General features: G+C 45.3%; 1 long non-coding RNA gene across 3 annotated transcripts in view; it reads left to right on the top strand.

The window, feature by feature from the left end:
- The window catches only part of LOC112443838 (uncharacterized), a 29,443-nt gene extending 12,251 nt beyond the window's left edge, over positions 1 to 17,192 (top strand). For 2 of the 3 annotated variants that reach the window (XR_003032234.2, XR_009492597.1), the window contains exons 3-4: positions 16,777 to 16,879; positions 16,980 to 17,192. This is a non-coding gene — a long non-coding RNA (uncharacterized lncRNA). Of the gene's footprint in view, positions 1 to 16,776 lie in introns of all 3 variants that reach the window. The other variant, XR_009492596.1, reaches the window with a different exon arrangement.
- The last annotated feature ends 8,314 nt before the right edge of the window (positions 17,193 to 25,506 follow it).

Genomic DNA, 25,506 nt, shown 5'->3' with positions numbered 1-25,506 from the left:
GTGTTGGAATCTATGAAGCTGAGTTAGCTACTGGAGTCTGTGCAAGACAGCTACGGCTAGAGAAGGACCTCTGTGCATACACTCTGAGGTGGCTAAATATTAATTAGACCAGAAGAAGGGAACAAGTTCTACACCAAAGGGCTGCTCTTCCTTTGCACACTGAGAGCTCTGGGTTCTACTTGTCAGAGAAGGTGGAGAAGATGGGGGACAATCCGCACACTCTTACCTTCAGAAGGGTTAGGTCTTGTACTAGAATCTTCCTTAGCTTCTCCTGTTCCCCCAGTTACCTTGAGACATTTTATGCTACACAATATTAGATTCAAAAGTAGATAAAATCATAGGTTTACAAGTAAAATGGAGCCTTAGAAATATTCTACTTAACTTAGAAAAAGAAGGTGGAAGGAGTTTAAATGAGAGACTCCCGTGGTGCTCCAGTGCTCAAGACTTCTGCCAGCGCAGAGGGTGCAGGTTCCATCCCTAGTCCGGGAGCTAAAATCCCCTGGCCAAAAAACCCAAAATACAAAACAGAAGCAACATTGTAACAAATTCATGAAAGACTTTAAGAATGGTCCACGTCAAAATAAAACCTAAAAAAAGAGCTTAAGTGACTTGCTCCAGGCAGCACAGCCAGCAACTCAGCAACCAGGGCTCGAGTTCACCCCATTCTTCCTTGTGATCATTTTGGATTTGAATGAAGCAAAAGTCTCATTTGTGTGGCCATTTGATCAAAAAACATTAAAAGTTCTGTGTAAAGTGTTGTTTAACAGACTACTAGTTCTTCTCAACTGGGGTAAACCCGGAATCGCTTTGTTATACCCCAGGGAACAAAAAGACCACCTTTCCCAATAAAGTTAAAAGCGTATTTCCTTTTAGGCAAGAAGGATTATTTCTAAGGTATGATGACAGTCTCTGTCTCTGAATCTGAATGCAGTTCTGTAAAAATATTTGAAGAATTGGAGTGGCTTTGATGATTTTGGCAATTAAGTCATTTCATAAATGTTGGAAAAAACTTGCTGAAATCTTTACAGTGTTCAGAATGCTAACTTGATTGTATATATTTCTCTTATTCTAGCGTATATTCACCTTTCTGAGTAGTTAGCATAAATGTATCATAAGATGTGTATGTGTGCAGTTGCTCAGTCATGTCCGACTCTTTGCGACCCCATGGACTGTAGCCTGCCAGGCTCCTCTGTCCATGGGATTTCCCAGGCAAGAATAGTGGGGTGGGTTGCTGTTTCCTTCTCCAGGGGATCTTCTCAACTCAGGGATTGAGCTCACATCTCCTGCAGCTCCTGCATCACAGGTGGATTCTCTACCTCTGAAACACAAGTGTTGACTATTAAATACCAGTCATCCTTGTTTGAGTATCCTGAAAGGTTAAACAATTTCTCCAGTTGCTTCTGTTTCCACGTAAAGATTAATCAATGGACTTATTTTTGTTGGTATTTCTGTTTGTTGATGCGTTCGTATTTCGTTGGCTCAAAGCTTAATAAAAAAGCAAAGCAAAGTACCTTGCACTGATAGTAATGACAGTCTTAAAGCTGAGAAAGCACTTGTAGATTCATACACATTTATGATGTTAAATTGGTTTGGTGAGTATTTAGCATAAAAAACTAAACCCAACATCTTCCAGAGGTGGTTTCTTTTTTCCTGCCCTTGGATGGTGAAAAGAAGGCAGAAGTGCGCCACCTGCTGGTTGAGGATGGATTGGCATGGTAGACACCGCAAATCCCCTTCTAACTGAATTTAAAGCGTACCAACATGGATGGAGGAGAAGGCAATGGCACCCCACTCCAGCACTCTTGCCTGGAAAATCCCATGGATGGAGGAGCCTGGTAGGCTGCAGTCCATGGGGTCGCTAGGGGTCGGACACGACTGAGCGACTTCACTTTCACTTTTCATTTTCATGCATTGGAGAAGGAAATGGCAACCCACTCCAGTGTTCTTGCCTGGAGAATCCCAGGAACAGGGGAGACTGTTGGGCTGCTGTCTATGGGGTCGCACAGAGTCGGACACGACTGACGTGACTTAGCAGCAGCAACATGGATGGAGGAGCCTGGTGGGCTGCAGTCCATGGGGTCGCTAGGAGTCGGACACGACTGAGCGACTTCACTTTCACTTTTCACTTCATGCATTGGAGAAGGAACTGGAAACCCGCTCCAGTGTTCTTGCCTGGAGAATCCCAGAGACGGGGGAGCCTGGTGGGCTGCCGTCTCGGGTCGCACAGAGTCAGACATGACTGAAGCGACTTAGCAGCAGCAGCAGCAGCAGCATTTCCTTAATGACCAATTCTTTCCTCCTCAAACAGACTTATTTTTTTCTTCGTGTCAAGAGTACTTAGCAGTAACTATTATCTTGTTTGACATTCAAAAATATTTTCTAAAATTAAAATGAGTAATCACTCTGCTGTGCTTCTCATGGCATGTGTATCCATGAACATTTGCAGTTTGAGTCATACCAAGAAATGATATTTAGTTAAATTCAGATACTACCAAGGACTCAGGTATGCAGTGAAGAAGAACTAAAGAGCCTCTTGATGAAAGTGAAAGAGGAGAGTCAAAAAGTTGGCTGAAAGCTCAATATTCAAAAAACAAAGATCATGGCATCTGGTCCCATCACTTCATGGCAAATGGGAAACAATGGAAACAGTGAAAGACTTTATTTTTTTAGGCTGCAAAATCACTGCAGATGGTGACTGTAGCCATGAAATTAAAAGACACTTGCTCCTTGGAAGAAAAGCTATGACCAACCTAGACAGCATATTAAAAAGCAGAGACATTACTTTGCTGATAAAGGTCCGTCTAGTCAAAGCTATGGTTTTCCCAGTGGTCATGTATGGATATGAGAGTTGGACCACAAAGAAAGCTGAGCGCCAAAGAATTGATGCTTTTGAACTGTGGTGTTGGAGAAGACTCTTGAGAGTCCCTTGGACTGCAAGGAGATCCAACCAATCAATCCTAAAGGAATTCAGTCCTGAATATTCACTGGAAGGACTGATGCAGAAGCTGAAGCTCCAATACTTTGGCCATATGCTATATATAGCATATATATATATAACTATATGCTTTATATTTATATGTATAATGTAATATTTGGCTCTAGCTTTTCAGAGGCCTTTGGTTAAAAGCAGTTAACACTTTTATTTAACCTGTCCTACCTACCCCTTAGGATCTTTGAGGTTATGGAGGCTTTTAAATAGGTTATAATCCCAGAAGTTACTGCATACATTTACATTCTATTTAAGTAGAAAATGAAGCAAAAAGACACTGTTAGGTAAAGGATAAAGTTCATTAGCCTGACTGCTGAAAAATGTTAATTGTGAATAATAAGTCTCTTTTGCATAGGAATGTAAAATAGAAAATAAGATTCATTTCTGGTTTTGAGACTTTGATATTCTTTGTTCTGAGGTCGCTTCATCTTCTTCAGTCAGAGACAATATCTTGTTAATCTATCTCCATTTCTAACATAATGGCATTAGTGAAATGTCACATCAAGGGCATAATTATTATATTATAGTAAGTCCTTCCTGCCATCTTTTTTTGAACAAAGCAGGATGATTAAACATCGCTAGTGAGGGGCGCCCACAATTTTTGGTGCAATCTTTGGAAGCAGGTATTACCCCTCAATCAGCTAGTGGAAGCCGTTGTCCAAAGTCATTGTGGATCAGAGAAGCCATCTTCTGGTTTCTCTGTCATCAGTTCAGTCGCTCAGTCGTGTCTGACTCTGCAACCCCATGAACCGCAGCACGTCGGCCTCCCTGTCCATCGCCAGCTCCCAGAGTCATCTTAGTTTTTTGAATGTTGATCTCTGTCCTAGTCCTGGTCATTTCCATGGACTGAGCGATTCTCTCTGGGACATTCTTGAGGGGGCAAAAGCAGAGCTGCACGTGCTTTTACCCTTCTGTCTCAATGAGATTTATTTCCGAATACATTTACATATGTTAAGTGAGTTTTGTGACTAACTAGCTGTAAGACATTTTGCAAATTGTTTGACATAGTTGGCCTCAGTCTCCTTATTTGTTAAATAAGAGAGTAGAACTATACGCTTTCAGAGGTCCCTTCCAGCTCTAATCCTACTATACACTTTCAGAGGTCCCTTCCAGCTGTCATCCTACTAAATGCTTCTTAAAGGAACATGTAAAAAAGTCTAGCTTATCAAAGCATTAGAAAGTACTTAGCTATTTTTATGGTTTGGATCAAAAATATGAGCTGTCACTTCTTGGGAAGCTTTATTACCTCCACTTCTTGGCACAGGCTGAAGTTTAATATCATTATGGCACCCTTTAATGAGGATTCCCTAATTTAGGAAGGCATTTGTGATAATGATCACTTAAAAAGATCACTGATTTGAGAAATGGTTCGGGTCTTAATGGGTGCTGAGAATGAAGGCTGAGTGATTACTTCTTTACTGGGCTGTGCTAGTGCTGATATTTGTTCTGCTAATTGTACTTAATTTACTGTGAAGTTTTTTTCAGAGATTTCTGTTGCTGTGAGCAATGTTGCTACTGGGTCTGGGCATTGAACTTAGAGCCCTTATTCCTTGACTATCACATAAACCGGTCCATCCTAAAGGAAATCAACCATGAAAATTCATTGGAAGGACTGATGCTGAAGCTGAAGCTCCAGTACTCTGGCTACCTGATGGGAAGAGCTGACTCATTGGAAAAGACCCTGATGGTGGGAAAGATTGAAGGCAGGAGGAGAAGAGGGACACAGAGGATGAGATCATTGGATGGCATCATTGACTCAATGGACATGAGTTTAAGCAAACTCTGGAAGATGGTGGACAGGGAAGCCTGGTGTGCTGCAGTCCATGGGGTCAAAAGAGTTGGACACTACTGAGCGACTGAACAAACACAATTTTTTAGAGGGAGTGACCTGGAGGTAGCCTAGGAATCTTGCATCTTCCTCCACACTGCTGCTTAGGCACATCAGCAGTTCACCCATCAGTTTATGAAAACCCAGGAGTTGGAAATGCTGCCAGTGGTTCTTTCAAAAAAGACCAGATAGATCACTATTCCTCAAAGATGGGCATTTCACACTGGGATGCAGAGGGAAGTTGGGAGGGAGGGAAAGTGAAGGTTGAGAATGAAGGGAAAAGAAAGGAAATCATCGAGATGAAAAAGCTATGAGGAGCCTTCTCTCTTATAGAAAGCTTGGCAGAGTGCTGGGTTCCCTCCAGGACTGCACCTGGGCTCAGGGAAGAGGACTGACCTTGGGTGTCTCTCTCTCTCTCTCTCTCTTTTTTTAATGAGTATTTTTTTTTTTTGGCTTCCCTGTTAGCTCAGCTGGTAAGGAATCCACCTGCAATGTGGGAGACTGGGTTTTATCCTTGGGTCAGGAAGATTCCCTGGAGAAGGGATAGGCTACCCACTCCAGTATTCTTGGGTTGGGAAGATCCCCTGGAGGGGGGGGCATGGCAACCCACTCCAGCATTCTTGCCTGGAGAATCCCAGGGACAGAGGAGCCTGGCGGGCTGCAGTCCATGGGGGTCAGAGTTGGACACGACTAAAGCGACTTAGCACGCACACATCATAGCCAATTAACAAACGATGCTGTGAGAGTTTCAGGTGAACAGTGCAGGGACTCAGCCATACACACCTGGATCCATTCTTCCCCGAACTCCCCTCCCATGCAGGGACTCAGCCATACACACCTGGATCCATTCTTCCCCAAACTCCCCTCCCATGCAGGCTGCCTCATAACATTGAGCAGGGACACCTGTGCTCCACCGTAAGTCCTTGTTGGTTATCCATTAAAATGTTTCTTGATCGGAGTGGAGCAGGTTTTGTCCTCTATTTTCTACCCACCCCCTGAGGGTACCTAAGGAATCATGAACAAGAAGCTCCATCAAATATAATTATAATCCTGGGAGTGATTGCATAGACACATTGCATTCACGTTATCAATAGCTCCCTTGCTCTGTTAAGGCCCTCGTCCCCTTCTGTCTGGTAAGGAAAACTAAGCCACAAATCAACGGCTGGTCTCAGATTTAGGTTACACGTTTTCTCCAAAGACTGTGTGAGGACTGAGAAATAAAACAATTAATTTCACTGGACTCAGGCAAGTCATCTGATCTGAAAACCAGGTGTCTGGTCTTTCCATGAAGATGGATTGCCTGGTGTGTCAGCCAGTCCCGGCTGAGCATTCCTGAGTAATTAGGAGTCATTTCATTGGCAGATGCCTACCCAGCTCACCTTGCAGAGCTCTCGAAATGTCTAAGCCAGAAGCCGCCCCGCCCCAGCAGACCTCCGCAGCACTGGCCTGCAGGACTTGGTGACACAATGCCGTAACGTAAAGGCAGTCCACGGAACTGCCGTCCACAGCCCCAAGCCCCAGGCTACCAGGAAGAGGGGTGAGTGTTCGAAGGTTAAGCTAAATAATATGCTTTTAATGATATCGTGTGCCTGGCAGATCAAAAGCATCACGATGAGATAAAAAGTTCAAAAAGGACTTTCCCTGCACAGTGCATTTGACCAAAGCTGCTTTCATGATCTCGCTGATGGAATTCTAAAAAGTGTTTTTAAGGGTTTGACCCTAAGTGTTACACTTGAGCGGGTTTTCCCTCACCTTTCATCCCATGGAGACGGGAGCCATTTGGTGGGAAGATGGATTATTAGCAGGAGAAAACCAGCGCTTTGTGGTCTGTAAGGATGGACTGATCTGGGTCTGGAAGCATCTGGAAATGTTATCTGGGTGCCTTGGCCATCTGACAGGGTGTTTATCCCTTTAAAATGCTAGGGAAAACACAAAAGCAACACCCAGGTTGGGAGAATTTAAACTTTGCTCAAACCACATCAACTTCATGAGGCTTTCCCAGAAAACTTCTCAGTTGGAATTGAGGGGAGGGAGGAAGACATGAACATTTCCTGAGTGCCCGTTACATAATATGGGATTCCTAGGGGGCACAGTGGTAAAGAATCCCCCTGTCAAAGCAGGAGACGCAGGATTGACCCCTGGGTTGGGAAGATCCCCTGGAGATCATTTCCTGGAGAAGGAAATGTCAACCCACTCCAGTATTTCTTGCCTGGAGAATCCCATGGACGGAGGAGCCTGGTGGGTGAGTCTGCCGGGTTGCAAAGAGTTGAATACAACTGAGTAACCAAACAACAACAAATTACATACTATGTATGTATTGGGGACTTCAGATGCATGATAATATTTAATCCTAAAAGTATCCTAGTTACTATTAATTAATAATAATAATTATTAATATTATTAATAATCTGTTCTTATTAATAATCTGTTCTCCCGCTGAACTTTATTTTTAAATATTAATCTATCTGAGAAGGATCTTTAGTTGCATCTTGCAAACTCTTTAATTACAGCATGTGGGAATCTAGTTGCCTGATGACCAGGGATGGAACCTGAGCCGCCTGCATTGGGAGCATGGAGTCTTAGCCACTGCCGCCTGGGAAGTCCCTGAACCTCCTTTTTTTAACCATAAATTTAGCCTTTATTATAAACATCCTTGTGTGCAGCTTGTGTCGGCCTTCACCTTTAGGCCGGGTGCAGGTAGAGAACACAGGCTCTGTCACTTCCTTAAGCTGCTATTTATGGCCCTACTCTGTGCTGACCATCGTACCTACTTGCTTCATGCGCACCGTCTCCTTTCATCTTACAAAGACTCTGGGGGTCTGGCTTTGGTTTGCTCACTTACATACAGATGAAGAAATTGTCTGAGGGGTTGGGTAACCCGCTTATCCTCGCCCAGTCAGTAGGTGGCAGGGCTGAGACTGGCACGCAGGCCTGAGGGGCTCCCGTCCACGTTCCCGTGTTGCACTCGCTGCCCCTAACCCTGGAATCTAGGGCCGCGGTGTCTGCTTGACTGATTGCTTGTGTGACGAGCGATGCAGTTTTCCATCAGGCCACCCTGCCTTCCAGGCTCCCATCACCCTCTCACCTATTTGACTTAAAAAATACTCACAACCTAAAGTTGAGAGTTATGTTTTATTGGGCGGGCATTTTTAGGACTTCAAGCCCAGGAGGAGGCGTCTCTGTATGGCAAGGTGCTGGAGTCTGGGCTCCCTGAAATCATTCCTTTGATGTGCACCTAAGCTAGCTGGGGCCAGCATCCCGTGTTTTCACGTCCTGAGGTCCCTCGGGGCTCACCAGCTCAGCTTCAGTGGTGCCTGCAATTGCTGATGATTGTGATATCCTTTGTCTACTGATATGGCAGGAAATATTCCAGTTCTCACACCCATCGTTATCATATTACAAACCTCCTCAAAATATCCAGCCCACCCTCTCCAACCCCCCAGGAAGAAGTCCTTGTCCTGTAAAGTGTGATTCAGCGACCAGCAGAATCACCAGCATTGGGGAACTGTGTAGAAAAGCACATTCTCAGGGCCTTCCCTTAGACCTCCTGAACCTGGAGTGCCGCTCAGGAAAGTGGTCTCGATCAAGCTTTCTAGGTGATTCTTATGCCTCCGGAAGCTCAGAAAGCACTCTTTTAACTGGTCTCTCCATCTGGGCCTGAGTCGTTCAGTCATTCCTTCAGAAAGCTGCCAGTGAGTTTTTGAAACACACACAGCATCATGTATATAATTCATGGCTATTATATAGGACATGTCATGAGCACAGTCCTTAGGCATGGAATCCTCTACAGGCTTCTACTCAGGAACCTGCAATTTTTATTTTTTAACAAATAATTTATTTTTGGCTCTGTGGGTCTTTGTTGCTTCTCAGGCTTTTCTCCAGCTGTGATGCTCGGGCTTCTCACTGCGGTGGCCTCTCTCGTTGCAGAGCGCGGGCTCTAGGGCAGTAGGCTCAGTAGTCGAGGCTCACGGGCTTAGTTGCTCTTCAGGATGTGGGGTCTCCCTGGGCCAGGAATTGAACTTGGGTCTCCTGCATTGGCAGGAGGATTCTTTACCACTGAGCCACAGGGAAGCCCTACAATTTTTTCAGTTGAGGGCTTTTCTGGAATAACCACGGGTGCTTTGTGGGCTGGTCTTACTCATCTACAGAGCTCCTGTACTGAGCACTCTGGAAACTGTTCACTGAACAAATGAACTGCTAAGTCACGTGTCATTTTCTTATGGCAAGTCTGTTAATCTGTTTGAGTTTAAAAGGATGAATTCAAGTCCAGTTTTTGGACATTTTTTGATGATTGATATTTCCTCAATTAAATAGCTGGGAGTTGGGGGGACGATTACATGAGTAAGTTCAGTTCAGTGGCTCAGTCGTGTCCAACTCTCTGCGACCCCATGAATCGCAGCACGCCAGGCCTCCCTGTCCATCACCAACTCCCGGAGTTTACCAGACTCATGTCCATTGAGTCGGTGATGCCATCCAGCCATCTCATCCTCTGTCGTCCCCTTCTCCTCTTGTCCCCAATCCCTCCCAGCATCAGAGTCTTTTCCAATGAGTCAACTCTTCGCATGAGGTGACCAAAGTACTGGAGTTTCAGCTTCAGCATCATTCCCTCCAAAGAAATCCCAGGGCTGATCTCCTTCAGAATGGACTGGTTGGATCTCCTTGCAGTCCAAGGGACTCTCAAGAGTCTTCTCCAACACCACAGTTCAAAAGCATCAATTCTTAGTGCACCTGACAGCTTGGTTACGGCCTCTGCCCTAGTCATTCCCAAATGTTTATATATAAAGTTACATCATTGTATTATAAATCACTTACCTTACAGTTCTCTTTTACAAATTGAGCATTTTGTTTAAGGTTTTTGAAAGCACATATGTACAAAATTGTATGAGCCTGTGGTTAAAGGCGATCAACAAACATAACCGGTACTCCAGTTAAAGGATGTGTAAGGATGAGGCTTGCTGGTGACCCAGACAGCCGCTGCTTTGCAGGGAGGCAATTCTTTTGCTGGCAGTGTGTTTTTGGAACTAAAGAAGTTTAAAAGGTGTGTTTCCTCCTCTCCCGCTCCTGGAGTTTTGGTTGGAGGCTCCAGATTACAAATGTGTCATTGCCACGTGTGTTATTTTTTCTTCTTCCTCCCTTCCAGAATCCCGAGACTGGGGCTCCTCCCCAGGCAAGGCAAGGCAGGAGACTGACAACGAAAGGCAGCGTTGAGACTGCTGAAGAGTTCATTTTACGGATTCACACGCTAAGGCTGATAGCGTTTCAGTAATTTACCCAGTCAATTTCCCTTGGTTATAAGAGGTGGGACTGGGATTGAACTAAGAGAATTCTTTTCCCCTGTAACACTGATTGCCCAAGATAGGGGCTCCCCAAAGTATGAAACTCAGGAACAACTGAGAGCTTTAAAAAATACATGGATTTCTAACTGCCACCATAACCCTAATCAACTAGAATCAGGGTGTAAATTCAGGAGAAATTATATTAAAAAAAATGTTTGGTTATCTGTTTGTCAAATTCCTATGCTCAACCCTGCTTGGAAAATGTAGTATCAGGCAGACCTCATATTCAGAAGGATCTGAAGCGGCCTCAGGCAGCCAAGTGGGTACCTATGACTAATGCAGTGGTTCTCAGAGGGTAGTCCTTACACGGAAGCTTCAGCATCACTTGGGAACTTGTTAAAGATGGCAGGGCCTCATCCAGAACTACCTAATGAGAATCTCAAGTGGTACCTAGAAATGTGTGCTTGTAATTGTTCTGGGCGATCCCAACGTTGGCTACAATTTGAGAAGCACTGATGTCATTGGTGACTGTGAGAATATAGCTGTTCTGGACTAGAGAGGGACGTATTTCTAAGCCACCATCAGTCATCCGTAGCTGAGTGAAAACACAGTGCCTGCTCTGTTGGGGGAGGTGAGCAGGGCGGGGGGAGGGCTGAGCAGAGAGGGTCAGGGCGGGGTTAGAAAGGGAAGCGGGTAACTAGGACAGTCTCCACGCTTCCCCATTCTGCCAGCCCTGCCTCTGCTACCTTTTGCCTTTCTTCTAAGAAGTAAATGTCAAAACTAGTTTTCTTTGAAGGCGACATAGGTATTTAACACCTCAAACAGCTGGAGTCCCACTAAAAAACAGGGGTTTTATGATGTGATAATTCACCTCCCTGGAGTTAGTGTGCTTTGCCTGGTTAGAATTTGACTAGCTAAATTTGGGTTTCAGAAAGGAATTCTACCAAAACAATTTTGTGCTTTTTTTTGAAGGCAAATCAAATTGACTTTTAAATTTTTAATTGGAAAATTAAGTTCCTTTAGGCTCATTGCATCTCTAACAGGATGGGCCAATTATTGGTCAATAAAACAGTGTGACCAGGGATTCCTGTGGCTTACAAACATTACACGAAAGCCTCTAATCTTCCTTTTGCACAGCATAAAATGAACATGTTAATTCTTCCTGCATTTAAAAAGATTTAAATAAAAATTCCCTTACCCTTCATTTAAAAATACTGAAGTGATTTTCTTCGTGTACCAAACACGTGTTAGCCCAGCAGTAGATCCTGGGGAGTCAGGGATGAACAAGACAAGGTCCTTATGCCCAGGGAGCTCCTGGTCCAGTAAGCAGCTTGTGGCCACCAAGATGTGTGTACCCCGCATGCTCTAGTCATCAGAGATCTTTCCGCTCAAGCTCTGCTAGATGGTACATGGTTGCCCATACAGACCAGGTCTCTGCCCCATAAGAGTATCAAGCCCTGATATCAGATCAAGAGAATAACAATCCCTTTGGGCAATTCAAATAGAGGGAATTTAACACAGGGGGTGGGTTACACCGGTAATGAAAGAGTTGAGGGTACAGACAGGCAGGAAAACTGGGCTGAAAGGAGTCAGGGAAAGTTGATGTTATCAGACTCTATGAGCTGGTTTTTTTGGGTGCTTTTAGAACCACAGCAGGGGTGTTTTGGTCCCTGCCCTGGGCTCCGTCCCCAGGGTGGACTCCACACTCTCCAGCGGCCCCTTGGTCTCCGTGGTGCCTCCTGTCCCCGCCCCGGAAGCTGCAGGCCCGCCCACGTGTAGGATGTTTTCCAGTGGTCCCCTCAACTCTTCAGAAATGTCCCGAGCTCCCTGCTCAGGCTGCAACCTGCCTCTTTCTCTGGTGCCAGGGGTGGGGCTGGGCAAGCTGACCGTGTTTGCTTCTCCAGGCTGTGTTGATTGGGTGGTGATGAGCTGACTCATTTGAAAAGACCCTGATGTTGGGAAAGACTGAAGGCAGGAGGAGAAGGGGACAAAAGAAGATGAGATGGTTGGATGGCATCACCGACTCGTTGGACATGAGTTTGAGCAAGATCTGGGAGTTGGTGATGGACAGGGAGGCCTGGCATGCTGCGGTTTATGGGGTTGCAAAGAGTCGGACACGACTGAATGACTGAACTGAACTGAGCCCTCCGGGGAAGGTATTGACCGTGGTTTCAACAAGAGCTGAGCTGAGAGAGGAGACTGGATGGGAGTCGAGTCTCGAAGCTCAGGTCAGTCATCTGCCAATGTCTCCCGCTGAGCAAACCCGAGGAGAAAGGAGGGGACTGGAAGCCATCCTCCGCCGGATGGAGCAAAGCAGAGGAAGGTGGGGACCGGGTCTGAGAGCTAATATTCCAGTCAGGGGTATACCCAGCTGTCCCCCGAAGGGAATTCTTGCCAGCTGGGTCAGAATAAGAAAGGTTGTTTTCTTTCTTTTTGCCGTATTGCCTGGCTTGTGGGATCTTAGTTCCCTGACCAGGGATGGACCTATACTGGAAGCAGAGATTCTTAGTCAGTGGGCCACCAGGGCAGTCCCAGCAAGAAGGTTTCAATGACTATCCGTCTCACTCCTGACCACTCTCAGGGGGATGGAGAGGACGACAGAGAGCGTCCCACCCAGAAAGCAGCTGGGACACAGAGGTCAAAGCCGTGCAGAGGTGCAGTCCCATCAAGACCCCTTTCAGAACCAAACTTCCTGGATTCTCTGCTAAACCTCACTCGCAGCTCAATTTTTAAAAACGTTTTCATCTTGCAGCAGTGCTCAGAATCTGCCCTCTGCTCTCGGAAGGAGTAGGTCTGACAGTGAATCCTTTCAGGTATCCGTGTCTGCGTTGACTGGCCTCTTAGATACTTAGAGAAGGAAGACTTAGCTCAGAATAATCAATGGCAAGCCTTGTGGAAAAAGTAAAGAAATTTTGGGCAAAAGGGTCCTGCTAGGACCCTCGATGGGCTCCTTGCCTCACCCGCTGTAAAGAGCTCAGCACAGAGGTAGAATTTGGGACCATTTTGCCAGGACGATGGCTAGCTGGTATGATGACATCAGCTAGGGACAGTGCTGCTCAAGGACCAGTCTCCCCCCCCACCATCCATTGAGGATTCATATTTTTATAAACTATATTTTAAAAATTGCAATAGAAGAAAAACATACAAAACAGCATTTGAGTGTTTTTTGTTAGATTTGACAGGCATAGAATTACACCGTCCAGTTACATGGCAAGTTGCTGAACTCTTTCTGTTGGGCACCTACTGTTATGGACAGATTCCTGTCCCCCCTCCACACTGGCTCAGAAGACGCCAGCCGAGGTGGCCTTTCTGATCGTAGGAGGCTGCTCTGCGGGAGGCTCTTTCTTCCCATTCCCACCCCCTGACCCATGTGTTTCTGGAAATGGTGACAAAGGTTTAACAAAAAGCAGGCTCTGTAGATCAGCAGGAACCTGGAGGAAAACAGCTCTGAGGGGCGCACTTAGCAATAGCCGAGCATGGGGCTAATGCCTGCACCCTGGCTCGGTTGGGTGGTCTGTCTCTTTCCCACCCACTTCATTTCATGTTCTTTCAATGCTGACAACTCGGGAAAGGCAGCAGACATTTCTAAAAATGACAGTTATCTTCAGGGAAAGGAAAATGGCAAATATGAGACAAAAAAAGTATGAAGTAAATTTTTCACCCTGAAGGACCAGAGAAATCATTAGAGTTATCTGACAGCCTCCGTCTCCAGGCGTGTGACCTGCCTTCTGGCTATCTCATTGCTATTTATATGAGCCGGGATGTCTACCTAGCGGCCGGGTTGAAATCAGGCGGGATCTACGGGAACTCAGATATGGCCCAGAGTGACAGAAACCTGCAAACTCTTACATCTGTCTTTTGAAATTCTGGATTCCACATTATCCACCTATAATTCGCAATTAGTTGCTTTTCTCCCAACACACACACACACATACACATGCCCACACAGACACACACAGACAGACACACAGACAGACACACAGACATACACGTTTTTATCCTTCTCTCCCCTAAAACATCACATTGAGCAAAATGAAACTTTAGGAATTAGCTGTTATTTCTATTCCATATGATATCATGATACTAACAGAGTGGGTATTGACATAAAGTAAAATAAAAATATCTGCTCTTTGCCTCAATCTTCAATTAAGATATTCAAACAGATTTTGAAACAGGAAATTCAAAATTCTCTTACTTATTTTTGACACTTAAACCTACGGAATTTCTTCTTTAAAAAGCTGCCATTACTGAAATGTTATTAGGGTAACATGAGTAAAGTTAAAGCATACTGGTGGGAGGGGGGTGGAAAATCATACCGGTGGGATATACAGTCAAATGCAATTCTGTACGGCCAAGCGTTTCTTCCCGCTTGAGAGATTCGTTTTCTCTGATGCCCTTTATTAAAGTTTAAAGCAAGTGTTGACTTGGCGGGAGGGAAAGGGTTTGGGAATGAGCTTTCTTGCGGTTGACCTTTAGGGGCTGTCATGCTGCCTGAGGTATTGTTAACAAGTAAAGCAGGGTGTGGTTCTGTTTGTAAAAAAATGTTAAAAACAAGAAAACCAGAAACAGAAAACCCTCACCCCCAAATCAGCCTCCATATTCATCTCTCAAGATCACCCCGTGTTTTGGATCACATACCCCTCTTGGAGTGTGTCCCTGTGTTTGGAGGGAGAGTTTGATCAATTATTCCACTGACAGCTAAAATCCCATCATGCGTCCATGTGTTTCTCAAAGAGAAGCTTAACTATATTCTCTTTATATCGTTTCAGCAAATGATTCTCATCACTAGGACTCAAAAACCTGCTCCCACAATCTTTTCACAAGTTAAAGTTTCTCCATTTCAGCCTTTAGCATGATGAAAATGAATCTGAAAAGCCCTGTACCTATTAAAATTCTTACTCCTGCCAGACAGCTGCTTTCCTCTGACGATCACGTCATCTGCTTTTTGACTAGGTTGTGCATTTAAGACCTGAAAACTGTGACCCCCGTTGCCTAGCAACCGAGAAACTCTGGCCTGAGCCCTGGTGGGTGAGATGAAAAAAGGTCCGTGAATGTGGCAGGCCTGTCCTTATCAATATGCTACCATGGCAGCTACTTTTATTTCTTTCTAGTAATATATCATAATAAGTTTTGTAGGTCTTTATACTGTGGTTCTCCCTTTTGAATAAAAGCATAACTAAGACTTGAGGGGATGTCTGATATAACAGAAAATGTAACCATAAAAAAAAAAAAAAAGCCCAGAATAGAAATCATCTAACTGCTGAGTACCCTGCCGAGCTGCCTGAGGCAGCTACACATTTCCATTGAGTTATTTTATGATCAGGCCAGTATGTTATTGAAATATTATCTCTTTAGCCTTTCTCATTCTGATAAGAAATGACAGGCTCTCAGAACAGTAATACATACAGAGTACAGAATATGGGGCCATGGACAGAATTCAGCTGGGGTAAAGCATACTGGCTTTGGAGAATTTCCATTAAAACTGATCATCCTTGGGTTGTATTTTCAAATTGGGCACAGTCCACATTCTAATGTCCACTTTAATTGTGATGAGAATTTGGAGCTCTGCAGATGGTTCCACCTAGACCAGTTTATTGAATAACATTAAAGAAAAAGTGTGCAATGTTTTCACCCAAAGCAAAGACTGAAATGCTGACCTGTTTGAGATGCTTAGGTAACAGCTACAATTGGGCTTTGAAGTCATTCATGAAAGGAGGGTAAGGAGGCATAATCAGGAAGAGAAACTTTCAAATGAAATATTCAGAAGGGGGTCTGACTTAGAAATATCGTGGAAATGGTGTGTGATCCATAAAGCTTTGTTACCTTCTAAAGCTTTCACAGGAGGAAAGATGATCTTATCACTGTTGACTTACTGATTCTTTGCTGTTGTTTAACATGTAAGCCATCCCATATTGACAAACCAAACATGTTCATATTTCGAGATGCTGCCGGCAATGCAGGAGACCCAGGTTCAATCCTTGGGTCAGGAAGATCCCCTGGAGCAAGGGAATGGCTACCAACTCCAGTATTCTTGCTTGGAGAATTCCAAGCAAGACAGAGGAGCCTTGACAGCTACAAAGAGGCTGCAAAGAGTCAGACATGACTGTGTGACTCACATTTGCACTTTCAAGGGAGACGTGCGTCTCTGTGTCTGGCTGTAGGAGTGTGTGTCTGTGTGTAGTGGTTCAGTCGTGTCTGACTCTTTGTGTTCCCCTGGATTCTGGTCTGCTGGACTCCTCTGCCCATGGAATTTTCTAGGCAAGAAAGGAGACTTGGGGTTTATTCTCCATTCTGCTTCTATCAACCCCGCGGCCTGAGGAAGGTGGGGACTCTTAGGGACTCAGAACTGCCCCCTAGAAAAGAAGAAGTTGGACTGTGCAGCTCCCAGCATCCGCCCGTTCTTTCTTGTGTTTCTTTCACCCTCTATCAGCTACATCTACTCTCTGCTCTCTTTTATCATCATGTGTGTGTCCTCTGTCACTTCAGTCACGTCTGACTCTCTGCAGCCCCATGGACTCCAGCCCACCAGGCTCCTGTGTCCATGGGATTTTGCAGGCAGGAATACTGGAGGGGGCTGCTGTTTCCTCTTTTGGAGGTTCTTCAAGATACACATAATCACATTTTTGTTACTCAAAATACGATACCTATGTAATTTTGATAATCACCCCTTTGTATATTTTCAGACTTTCTGACCCTCTGACAAAGGACATTCAAGAGGAACAGAAGCTGAGGAGCTCCTAGTGACTGATCCTAGGGCTGTGTAAATTGATCTGCCACAAACCCAAAGTGAGCATTTCCCTCTGTTCAGCCCAGTCTCTGTGTATGTATGGGATCCGTGACTGGTTTGCTTTCTTCTTCTTTTTTTCTCTTTCTTTTTTTTTCAAAGAGCAATAACGTCGACGCAGCTGTTGCCTCCTTTCTTACAAATGCTGCACAGTGAATCATCTTAGCCTCTCTGTAAAATTTTAACTTAATGGAGTCCTGGCATTTCTGATGAGACGAGGAACTTAATTTTATACAACAACCTATTGAACAAGCTGTTCTTGGACATTCCCATCTCAACTAAATGTTAAAAGTATTAAAATTCACATTAGCACAAGAGGAAATTTTGCATGGGTAATCCTTTAATACAGTGTTTTATGGCTCTATTAGCTGCACAGCAGCTGGTGACATGATGAATTTAATCCATTAAAAAATTCAGGAAGAGGTTTAAAAGTCAGCTTTTTAAAACATTATCTTGCTACAAGGAAAGGGAACTTCTCCTCGGGGCCAGAAGTGGCCTGGCTTCACACTGAGGCAGGTGTGCAAAACACACGTGCCTGACAAATGCACATGCTCAGAGGCTGGCTCCCAGAGAGGGGTTAGTGTGATGGTGAGCCAGGGCTCAGGGCGGGGGAGCCAGAGCAGGCTGAAACAGCTGAGCATCTTTGACTTAGGTCTTCTGCTTTCTCCTTGCTTTTCAGAGAAGGTTTTACATGGATAGTAAACAATGGTATTGTTTTTAGATGGGTGCAGCATTTTTGTGTCGAGGTCTGTATTTCTGTAAAATCAGAAATTCCCTGAGCCTTTAGTGGTATGATTATTTATCTGACAAGGGCATAAGTAAGAAAAGATGTTTCAACCCTTGCTATAAATAAGCGTCTGCCAAATCCCTTGGGTATAAAAGCTTTGGTGCAAGGGATCCAGGGCCTCACCTTGAAGAGATGCTCCCGCTTGGTACCTCTGGAGGGCCTTGGGAGGGAGCCTGGATGCAGTGCAGTGAGGTAGCATCTTGGATGGCTTAGTAAGTTGGGGACCTGCCTTGGAAGTAGATGGATGGCACTGGCGTGTCTTAACCACTAGCCTGCTGCTACTGCTGCTAAGTCGCTTCAGTTGTGTCTGACTCTGTGCGACCCCATAGACGGCAGCCCACCAGGCTCCCCCGTCCCCAGGACTCTCCAGGCAAGAACACTGGAGTGGGTTGCTATTTCCTTCTTCAATGCACGAAAGTGAAAAGTGAAAGTGAAGTCGCTCAGTCGAGTCCGACTCTTAGCGACCCCATGGAGTGCAGCCCACCAGGCTCCTCTGTCCATGGGATTTTCCAGGCAAGTGTCCTGGAGTGGGGTGCCATTGCCTTCTCTGAACCACTAGCCTTAACATCCTTCATTTTTCTTTTCCAAATTGTAACTTGTTTTCCCAAAAGGAAAAAAAAAATGACATTGTCCTCCCCCACCAATAGGTTTTTCAAGTTCATGGGTAGGATTAATTGTTCTCAATGTCAGGAGAATTTCTTTGCAACAAATAGGTATTTCTGAGTGGAGACAATAACAGGTCACCTTGGATCCAATTGCCTGATATTTGTAAATGAGTTTGTTACTGTATTCAACCCTCATGAACTGAAAAATAGGGCGTGTTGCCTAAAGAACTCATTTATACAATTCCCAAGTTCATGTAACTTCCCTCATGTTATCTCCTGACTTAGCGGAGCTCGATACGGGAGGGGAGTTGCTATTCTTGCAGCGTAGCTCTTATGGGTCATAAGACCAAAACCAAACCCACCTCATCTGCCTTGCAGGAAATCTCTAACGGTCCCTACAGTTTCAACAAACCACCAGGTTGCAAACAGCAATTATAGCCGTTGTAGTCTTCAGTATAAAAATCGGTTTGTTTTTCTTCTGACATAAAAGGCTTTACCTTTCTCAAGGTGCATGGGTTACTTGAGTGAGAAAGGCCCTTTCTTCTGTTCTGTGGACAGAGACAGGAACATTCTAAAATTCTTATTTTCTATAATTCTTCCCTCACCCCACCTCCAGTCCTGCCTAGAATTGACTTTCTCATGGCAAGTTTCGTGTATTTAGCAAACGGGCGAACTTCAGAGCTGCTGGCTGTTAGCACGGGTGACGTTGGTCTGATGGGATCTAATCCTGTGTTTGAGGCTGACTGATTGAGATGCAGCAACCTCTGGACCGCACCCCCTCCAGACCACCCCGCCTCGGACCCCCTCCCCGGATCGACGCCCCCCAAGCCCCCACTTGGAACACTTTTGCAAAGATGTCTTTCACGGGTGTGTGGTAATGTGTTTCATTTTCCAATCTATGTGGTTCCTGGTGACTGAGCCTGTTGTGAGAAGGGTTATGCAGTCTGAGAGCTCGACTAATGACACTGCCTTTTTTTTTCCTACATAAAACACAAACTCCACTAGAGTGATTTCCATATTGGAAAAAAATGCATAACCACAATCCAGCCAGTAGTGTCATTGTTGCTGTGTGCATTTCCATGTCTGTACTATTTGCAGAAGCAAGAGAGATTCTGGTTCGCATATCAGACGTTATAGTCAAGGATAAAGCAAATGCAGAAGAATCAGAAGGGGAGGGGCATAGGCATTTTGATGGAATTTGGTGTGTTCCTGCCATTTCCAAAGAATTTAAAAATGAGAACAATTTGTGTTTCTTGATGATTTGATGGATTCCCTGATGGCTTGGATGGTAAAGAATCTGCCTGCAATGCAGGAGACGTGAGTTCAATCCCTGGATTGGGAAGAAGGGTATGGAAAACCCACTCCAGTATTCTTGTCTGGAGAATTCCTTGGACAGATAAGCCTGGTGGGCTATAGTCCATGGGATCACAAGAATCGGACATGACTTAGTGGCTAAATGACTACTACCATGATCCTTAAATCATTGCCGTAGGATGGCCCAGGTGAGCCCAGCTGGGGTGGTTGGTGTGTTATTGGCCAACTCCGGCTTCTAAGAGACACCACTCAGCCACTTCCACCTGCTCAGTTTCCTCCACTTCACAGGGGGTGCCCTGCAGTTAGACTCCCTCCCGGCCTGGTGTGAATGAGCTGTAGACGGCCTCTGTGTATTGATCCTTGCATTCTTTATTTCTTTCCGGTAGGCTGTGACCTGTTAGCTCAAAAGCCAATCAACACCAAACTCAAATTTTTACATGCCAGTTATTTAACAAATCACCTGGAATGGTTTTAGAGTCTTTATTGAATTTTAAAAGTAATTATCAAAGATTATAATTGTACAGTATTGACAAGTATAGAGTGAAATGCAGTGATTAGAAGACAGTTGCTCTCCAACACTGCTTTAAAGTCTTTATTGAATTTGTTACAATTTGTTACAATTTGCTTCTGTTGCTTATGTTCTGGGGTTTTGGCCAGGAGACCTGGGGTCCTAGCTCCCTGATCAGGGATCAAACCTGTACACCCTGCATTGGAGGTGAGATCCTGACCACTGGCCAGCCAGGGAGGCCCCCTGAACTAGCAGAATTTTAGCCATGTAGAGACCGCCTGCTCTGCCTACCTCAGGAAACCTCACCCAACAGCTGGTACCTACTGCACTGATATGACCCTAATTGGTGATGCCCTCTGAGCTCTCGGACCCAGACTCACCGTGTGCGGCTGGGCGCCATCACCCAGACACCGAGCCCCTCTTCTTCCCAGGGGTCCCTCGTCTTCTTCCCCTTCTGAGCCTTGCCCGCATGTTGTGTGGGCCTCCCCCACCTGCAGCCCCGTCCTGGGGCCCCCTGACAAAGCCTCGGTGCTACGGTGGGTCCCAGGGTCGTTCCTTTCTCCTTGGGCTTCCCTGATGGCTCAGTGGGAAAGCATCTGCTGGCATTGCAGGAGACACAGGAGGTTCGGGTTCAACTCCTGGATCAGGAAGATCCCCTGGAGAGGGAAGCCCCAGATTCCTCAGCCTCCTGACCTCCACCTCCTCCCCTTCCTTCCTCTTCCTCCTTTGCAATAAGCAAAGCAGTCTTAGTTCCTCTGGGCTGAGAGCAGGTGTACAGAGCTTAAGGAAGGCTGCCAGAGTGTCCTCGACTAGAGTGAGTTGATGAGCAGTTGACCACAGGACCCGTGGGACTGGCTGCCATAGGAACTCCCATCTGAGGGAGTTCAGGTCTGATCCCCGGGAAACTTCAGTCTCGCTGGGTGGATGGCTCAGCTACACACAGCGAGGGACTGATGCGAGCCACTCGCCCCGACCGTGTCTTCCTAATTCAGAAGCTGGTTTCCTCCTCGGTTCTGCTAACGTTCTCTGCTCCTGCAGGTTTTGACTGACTCCCTGTGGTATGGCCGGCCCTGTTTGAGGGCCGGGATGCAGAGGAGAGTGGAACAAAGTCATGACTCAGATGATGGTGAGGGGGTGTCCCAACCGGAGTGGGAGGGAGGAGAAGCCCTGCTTTTTCTAGCTCCAGTGGACTGTGGGGAAAGGAAGAATTAGAGGAACATGGCGGGTTGCAGGCAGGCACCCCTCTTGCCAGCACTCAGGCCTGTGGTCCTCAGAGCCTTCAAGTTCTCTTTGGTTTTGAAGGAGATTTTAACTTTTTAATTAAAAATTTTATTCATTTCATTAAAATAAAATTAAATTAGTTTTTAAATTTAAAAACTTTTAAATTAAAATTTTATTTACTTAATTAATTTTTTTTACAATATCATGTTGGTTTCAGGTGCCCAGCATAGTAATTCAGTTATACATATGTGTGTGTATAAATATAATTATATATTTTCCTATTCAGTTTCTTTTCCCTTATAGGTTCTTATAAAATATTGAATGTAGCTCCCACCGCTATACAGTAGGTCCCTGTTGGTTATCTGTTTCCATCAAGTTCTCTTGGGAAAAGCCTGAGGAACATAAATGGGCCTGGTGACCTATTTCTTTAAGCCTGGCAGAGGCTACAGTTCCCTGAGCATGAGTTCTGGCAATCCCAAAATGAATTCCCAGGAATCCCGAGAAGTGATCAGGGTTAAAACAGGGCTCTGTGGACGGCTTTGCTTGTGAAACACTGCACGGTCTCACGAGTCAGTGCTTCTCCAAGTGTCTTTGCACACTGATAACCTGGGCGTCCTGGGAAGATGCAGGTGGTGGGACCTGAGATTCTGCATCTCTAACCGGTGCCTGAGAGATGTGGTTCTGCTGATTCAGGAACCATATTTTGAGGAACAGAGCTTGTGAGATGCTTTCTGCCTATCAAAGTCTATGAAACGTGCTAAGAAACCCCCCACTAATTTGCTGAGTTTTATTTGTCTAACAGTCACCTACCAAACTATGCAGGGTCAGAACGGCGATGAGCGCTTTTGGAATAGTTTAAGAAACATTCCATGAAGAGCCTCATGGCGCTGGCTGCGTCGTGAATCCTGTTTACTGTGTGTGAGCGTGTGTGCTTTGGATACTGTGTGAGTGTGTGTGTAAGTGTGCTGCCCGTTGAGGGGGAGGTGGCTGTTTGCACAGGTAGCTTCAAGATCATTTCCCAGCCTGCACAGGAGCCTCTCAGAACCTTGTCGGCTCCTGATCTAGAAGTGCAGTCTGTTCCCTCCTTCCCACCTGAACCTGTGTGTGGGCGACTGTCTCCCCAGGTGGAGCAGGCACAACCTCTCACCAGGCGGTGAGGTTGTCAAAGGCAGGCGTCCCCACCCTCCGGGGACTCTGCCTGATGACCCGAGGTGGAGCTGCTGTAATGATAATAATAATAATAATAATAATAGAAATAACACGCACAATAAAGGTAATAAAGGCTCACCAGGCTTTAGCACACTGTCACACCGCGGGTGGAGGATGAACTGGAGATGCTGATATGCTGCAGGAGGAAGGAAGTGCACAACAGGCGCTCCGGAAGACGCAGCGTGCCGCCGCCCGCCCGCGGCCTGCGCCCCTTACCCGATGCCCGGCAGCCGCCTCTGCTGGCGGGAGTCCCACAAGCAGGCAGGGCCGCGCGGGACGCGTCCTGCAAGTGCTGTGCCCCCGACGGGGCAGGTTTGAATCATCCTGAAACCATACCTCTCACCCCGCTCTGTGGAAAAACTGTCTTCCACGAAGCCCTTCCCTGGTGCCAAAAAGCCTGGGGATGGCTGCTCAGAGCTGATCCACTTCCCACCTGCTCTGTCTCAGAGCCATCCTCAGTCTCCAGGGGAGATGAGAGCAAAAATGGGGAAGGGAGGGGACGTGGAGGTAGGAGGGGGGATAAGGGAGAGGAAGGGGAGGTGGGGGGAGGAGAGGTGCCTGAGGAACCCAGCTGTTCCAGCACCCAGCGGTTTGAATCCCCAGGCCAGGCACTCGGCTTGAGTCAAATGCTTTCGAGATGACCTCAGTCAGATCGCAGCTCCAGCCGTACGTGGGCTGCAAGCGTATGAGAGACGCCAATGAGAAGGGCCTAGCTGAGCCCAGTTGGCCCCTAGATTTATAAGCCAAATAAATGATGTTTCTTGTCTTAAGTCACCGCGGTGAAGTGATTTTATGCAGCAATAGATGTCTGGAGGAGTCCAGATAGTAGAGATCGGATTGAGGAGTTGCTTTTTTGTATTTAGACGGGGGAGCCTGGTGGGCTGCCGTCTATGGGGTCGCGCAGAATTGGACATGACGGAAGCGACTTAGCAGTAGCAGCAGGGCCAAAGAAAAACTGGGTACACTCTCTATTTGAGCTGAGATAGAAAATGAGTTACTCTGAGCATTTCCTGCGGCTGGAGTTCTCCTCCGAAGCCTGGGCAGCCTCTCTGCTCAACCGCTTCGGAGGATGAGCACGTGTTCTGTGGTGCCTAACGACACATTGGATAAACAAGCAGATGCGCATTAAAATGAACGAGTGTCAAAACTTTTTCATGCTTATTTGTTATTAACGACAGAAAGTGAAGGTGCAGTTCGAATAGTTTGTTATTCTTTTACGTTTGTGGCAATATATTACAATTTATGCCTCGGCTTAGAGGTTGATTACAAGTTTTATGAGACTGAGTGCCTGTTATTGGCAATCTTGATGTTTTCTTTTCTCCTGTAACGTGTCACAGACAATGGATTTATATGCAGTCAGTGATTTTTGTTTTATATCATTTCAATAAAAAAAAATTAAAGAAGAAAGTGTGGAGTGGGGAGCAAAAAGGGGATAATGAAGGTTACATTCGTCATATGGGAGGATTTAAAGTATATTAATAATATGTGTTCTTTCTGGCATCCATTCTCAGAGCACTTTATATTCTTTGCAAGAGACAAAACAACAAGTCATCAGGGACTTTTTATAAACACAGGTGGCGCTTATTAAACTGAGAAATAAAAATTTTACACTCCTGATGATTAGCCTAGACAAGTTTTCATGAGCTCCTGCACTTACGAAAAACGGTGCTTATTTTCTTTCCTACTTTCTCCCTCAATTCTGATGACTTTCATTCTCTGTGAACAGCTTGAGTTAGTGGTGCAGTGATACCTAAAATATTTCTGGCAGATTTTTGAGGCAAGATATTAACAATCTATTTTACAACGATCGTCGTAATAAAATACCGCACTCTACAAATTTTAACAGACATGGCCATGAACCTCAATGCAAATAAAGACTTCATATGTGAAGAGAGAATTAAGGTTTATATCAACAAATATTTGACTAAAAAGAGGAAAATCCAACTTGCCTCTTCTATTTGTCATTGTCGCACATTGCTTGTGTGATTTTTTTCTTAAAGTGGCCTGAATTGATTACTTTAATATTGTTTCAATACATATGGAGGGCAAACCCCAAAAAACACAAAACAAAATTGAGCAGATTCTGTTAAATATTGGGGACAGAGCACACGAAATTATTGTGCAACATTTTCATTTAAAGAAAGCCTTACATATTACAACTGAGAATACATATTTAAATGTGCAATGAGTATTTGTAGTAACATCTAAAAGCATAGGGATACACATTAAAAAAATTAAGATCCAACAAAAATTAAGATTTCCCCAACAAGGGGGAAAACATTCGTAAACAAGATGGAAACACGTCTCTAATTACACACGGTAGCAGCTACCTCTTATGCTTATCCTTCGTCCTCAGTCTTTTTCAAGGTTCACTTGCAACAGAAACGCACAGAATCCATGAATAGGGCTAGCTCCTTACCTTGACCTGCTGTGGCTTTATGTTTTTCTGCTTGAAGGATTTCTCCAGCGTCTTAGTTCACAGGCATGGCAGCCTGAGGATTTAATACCCCAAAGAGTGTCTGTGGATACATGCCCCCAGTGGGACATTTCTAAGGCGTGTTATAAATATCTTCTCAGACATGGAGCTCTACTCTCTCTAGTAGCTTTAAATCACTAATGAATTAATCCTTAATATTTTTTTTCTCCTGCCCAGTATTGCTATCTTCACTTTCTCATGTATGCTTCCTAGAACCACATAACTTTTTTTTTTTTTTTTTTTTAAACATGGACCATTTTTAAAGGCTTTATTGAATTTGTTACGATGTTGCTTCTGTTTTATGCTTTGTGTTTTGGGCCTTGAGGCATGTGGGGTCTCAGCTCCCCGACTGGGAACTGAACCCACACCCCTGCATTGGAAGGTGAGGCCCTAACCACTGGACAACCAGGCCAGTCCCTCAGATGACTTTCTGTACCAAGGACTTGCTGAGGGTTTGCTTTCAGGAAAACCCGAACTACAGCACACATTGCCTTAAAGCAATATAAAGA

Source organism: Bos taurus, chromosome 23 (genome assembly GCF_002263795.3).
Source record: "Bos taurus isolate L1 Dominette 01449 registration number 42190680 breed Hereford chromosome 23, ARS-UCD2.0, whole genome shotgun sequence".
Taxonomy (NCBI): domain Eukaryota; kingdom Metazoa; phylum Chordata; class Mammalia; order Artiodactyla; family Bovidae; genus Bos; species Bos taurus.
This window is presented reverse-complemented; position numbering and strand designations above follow the sequence as displayed.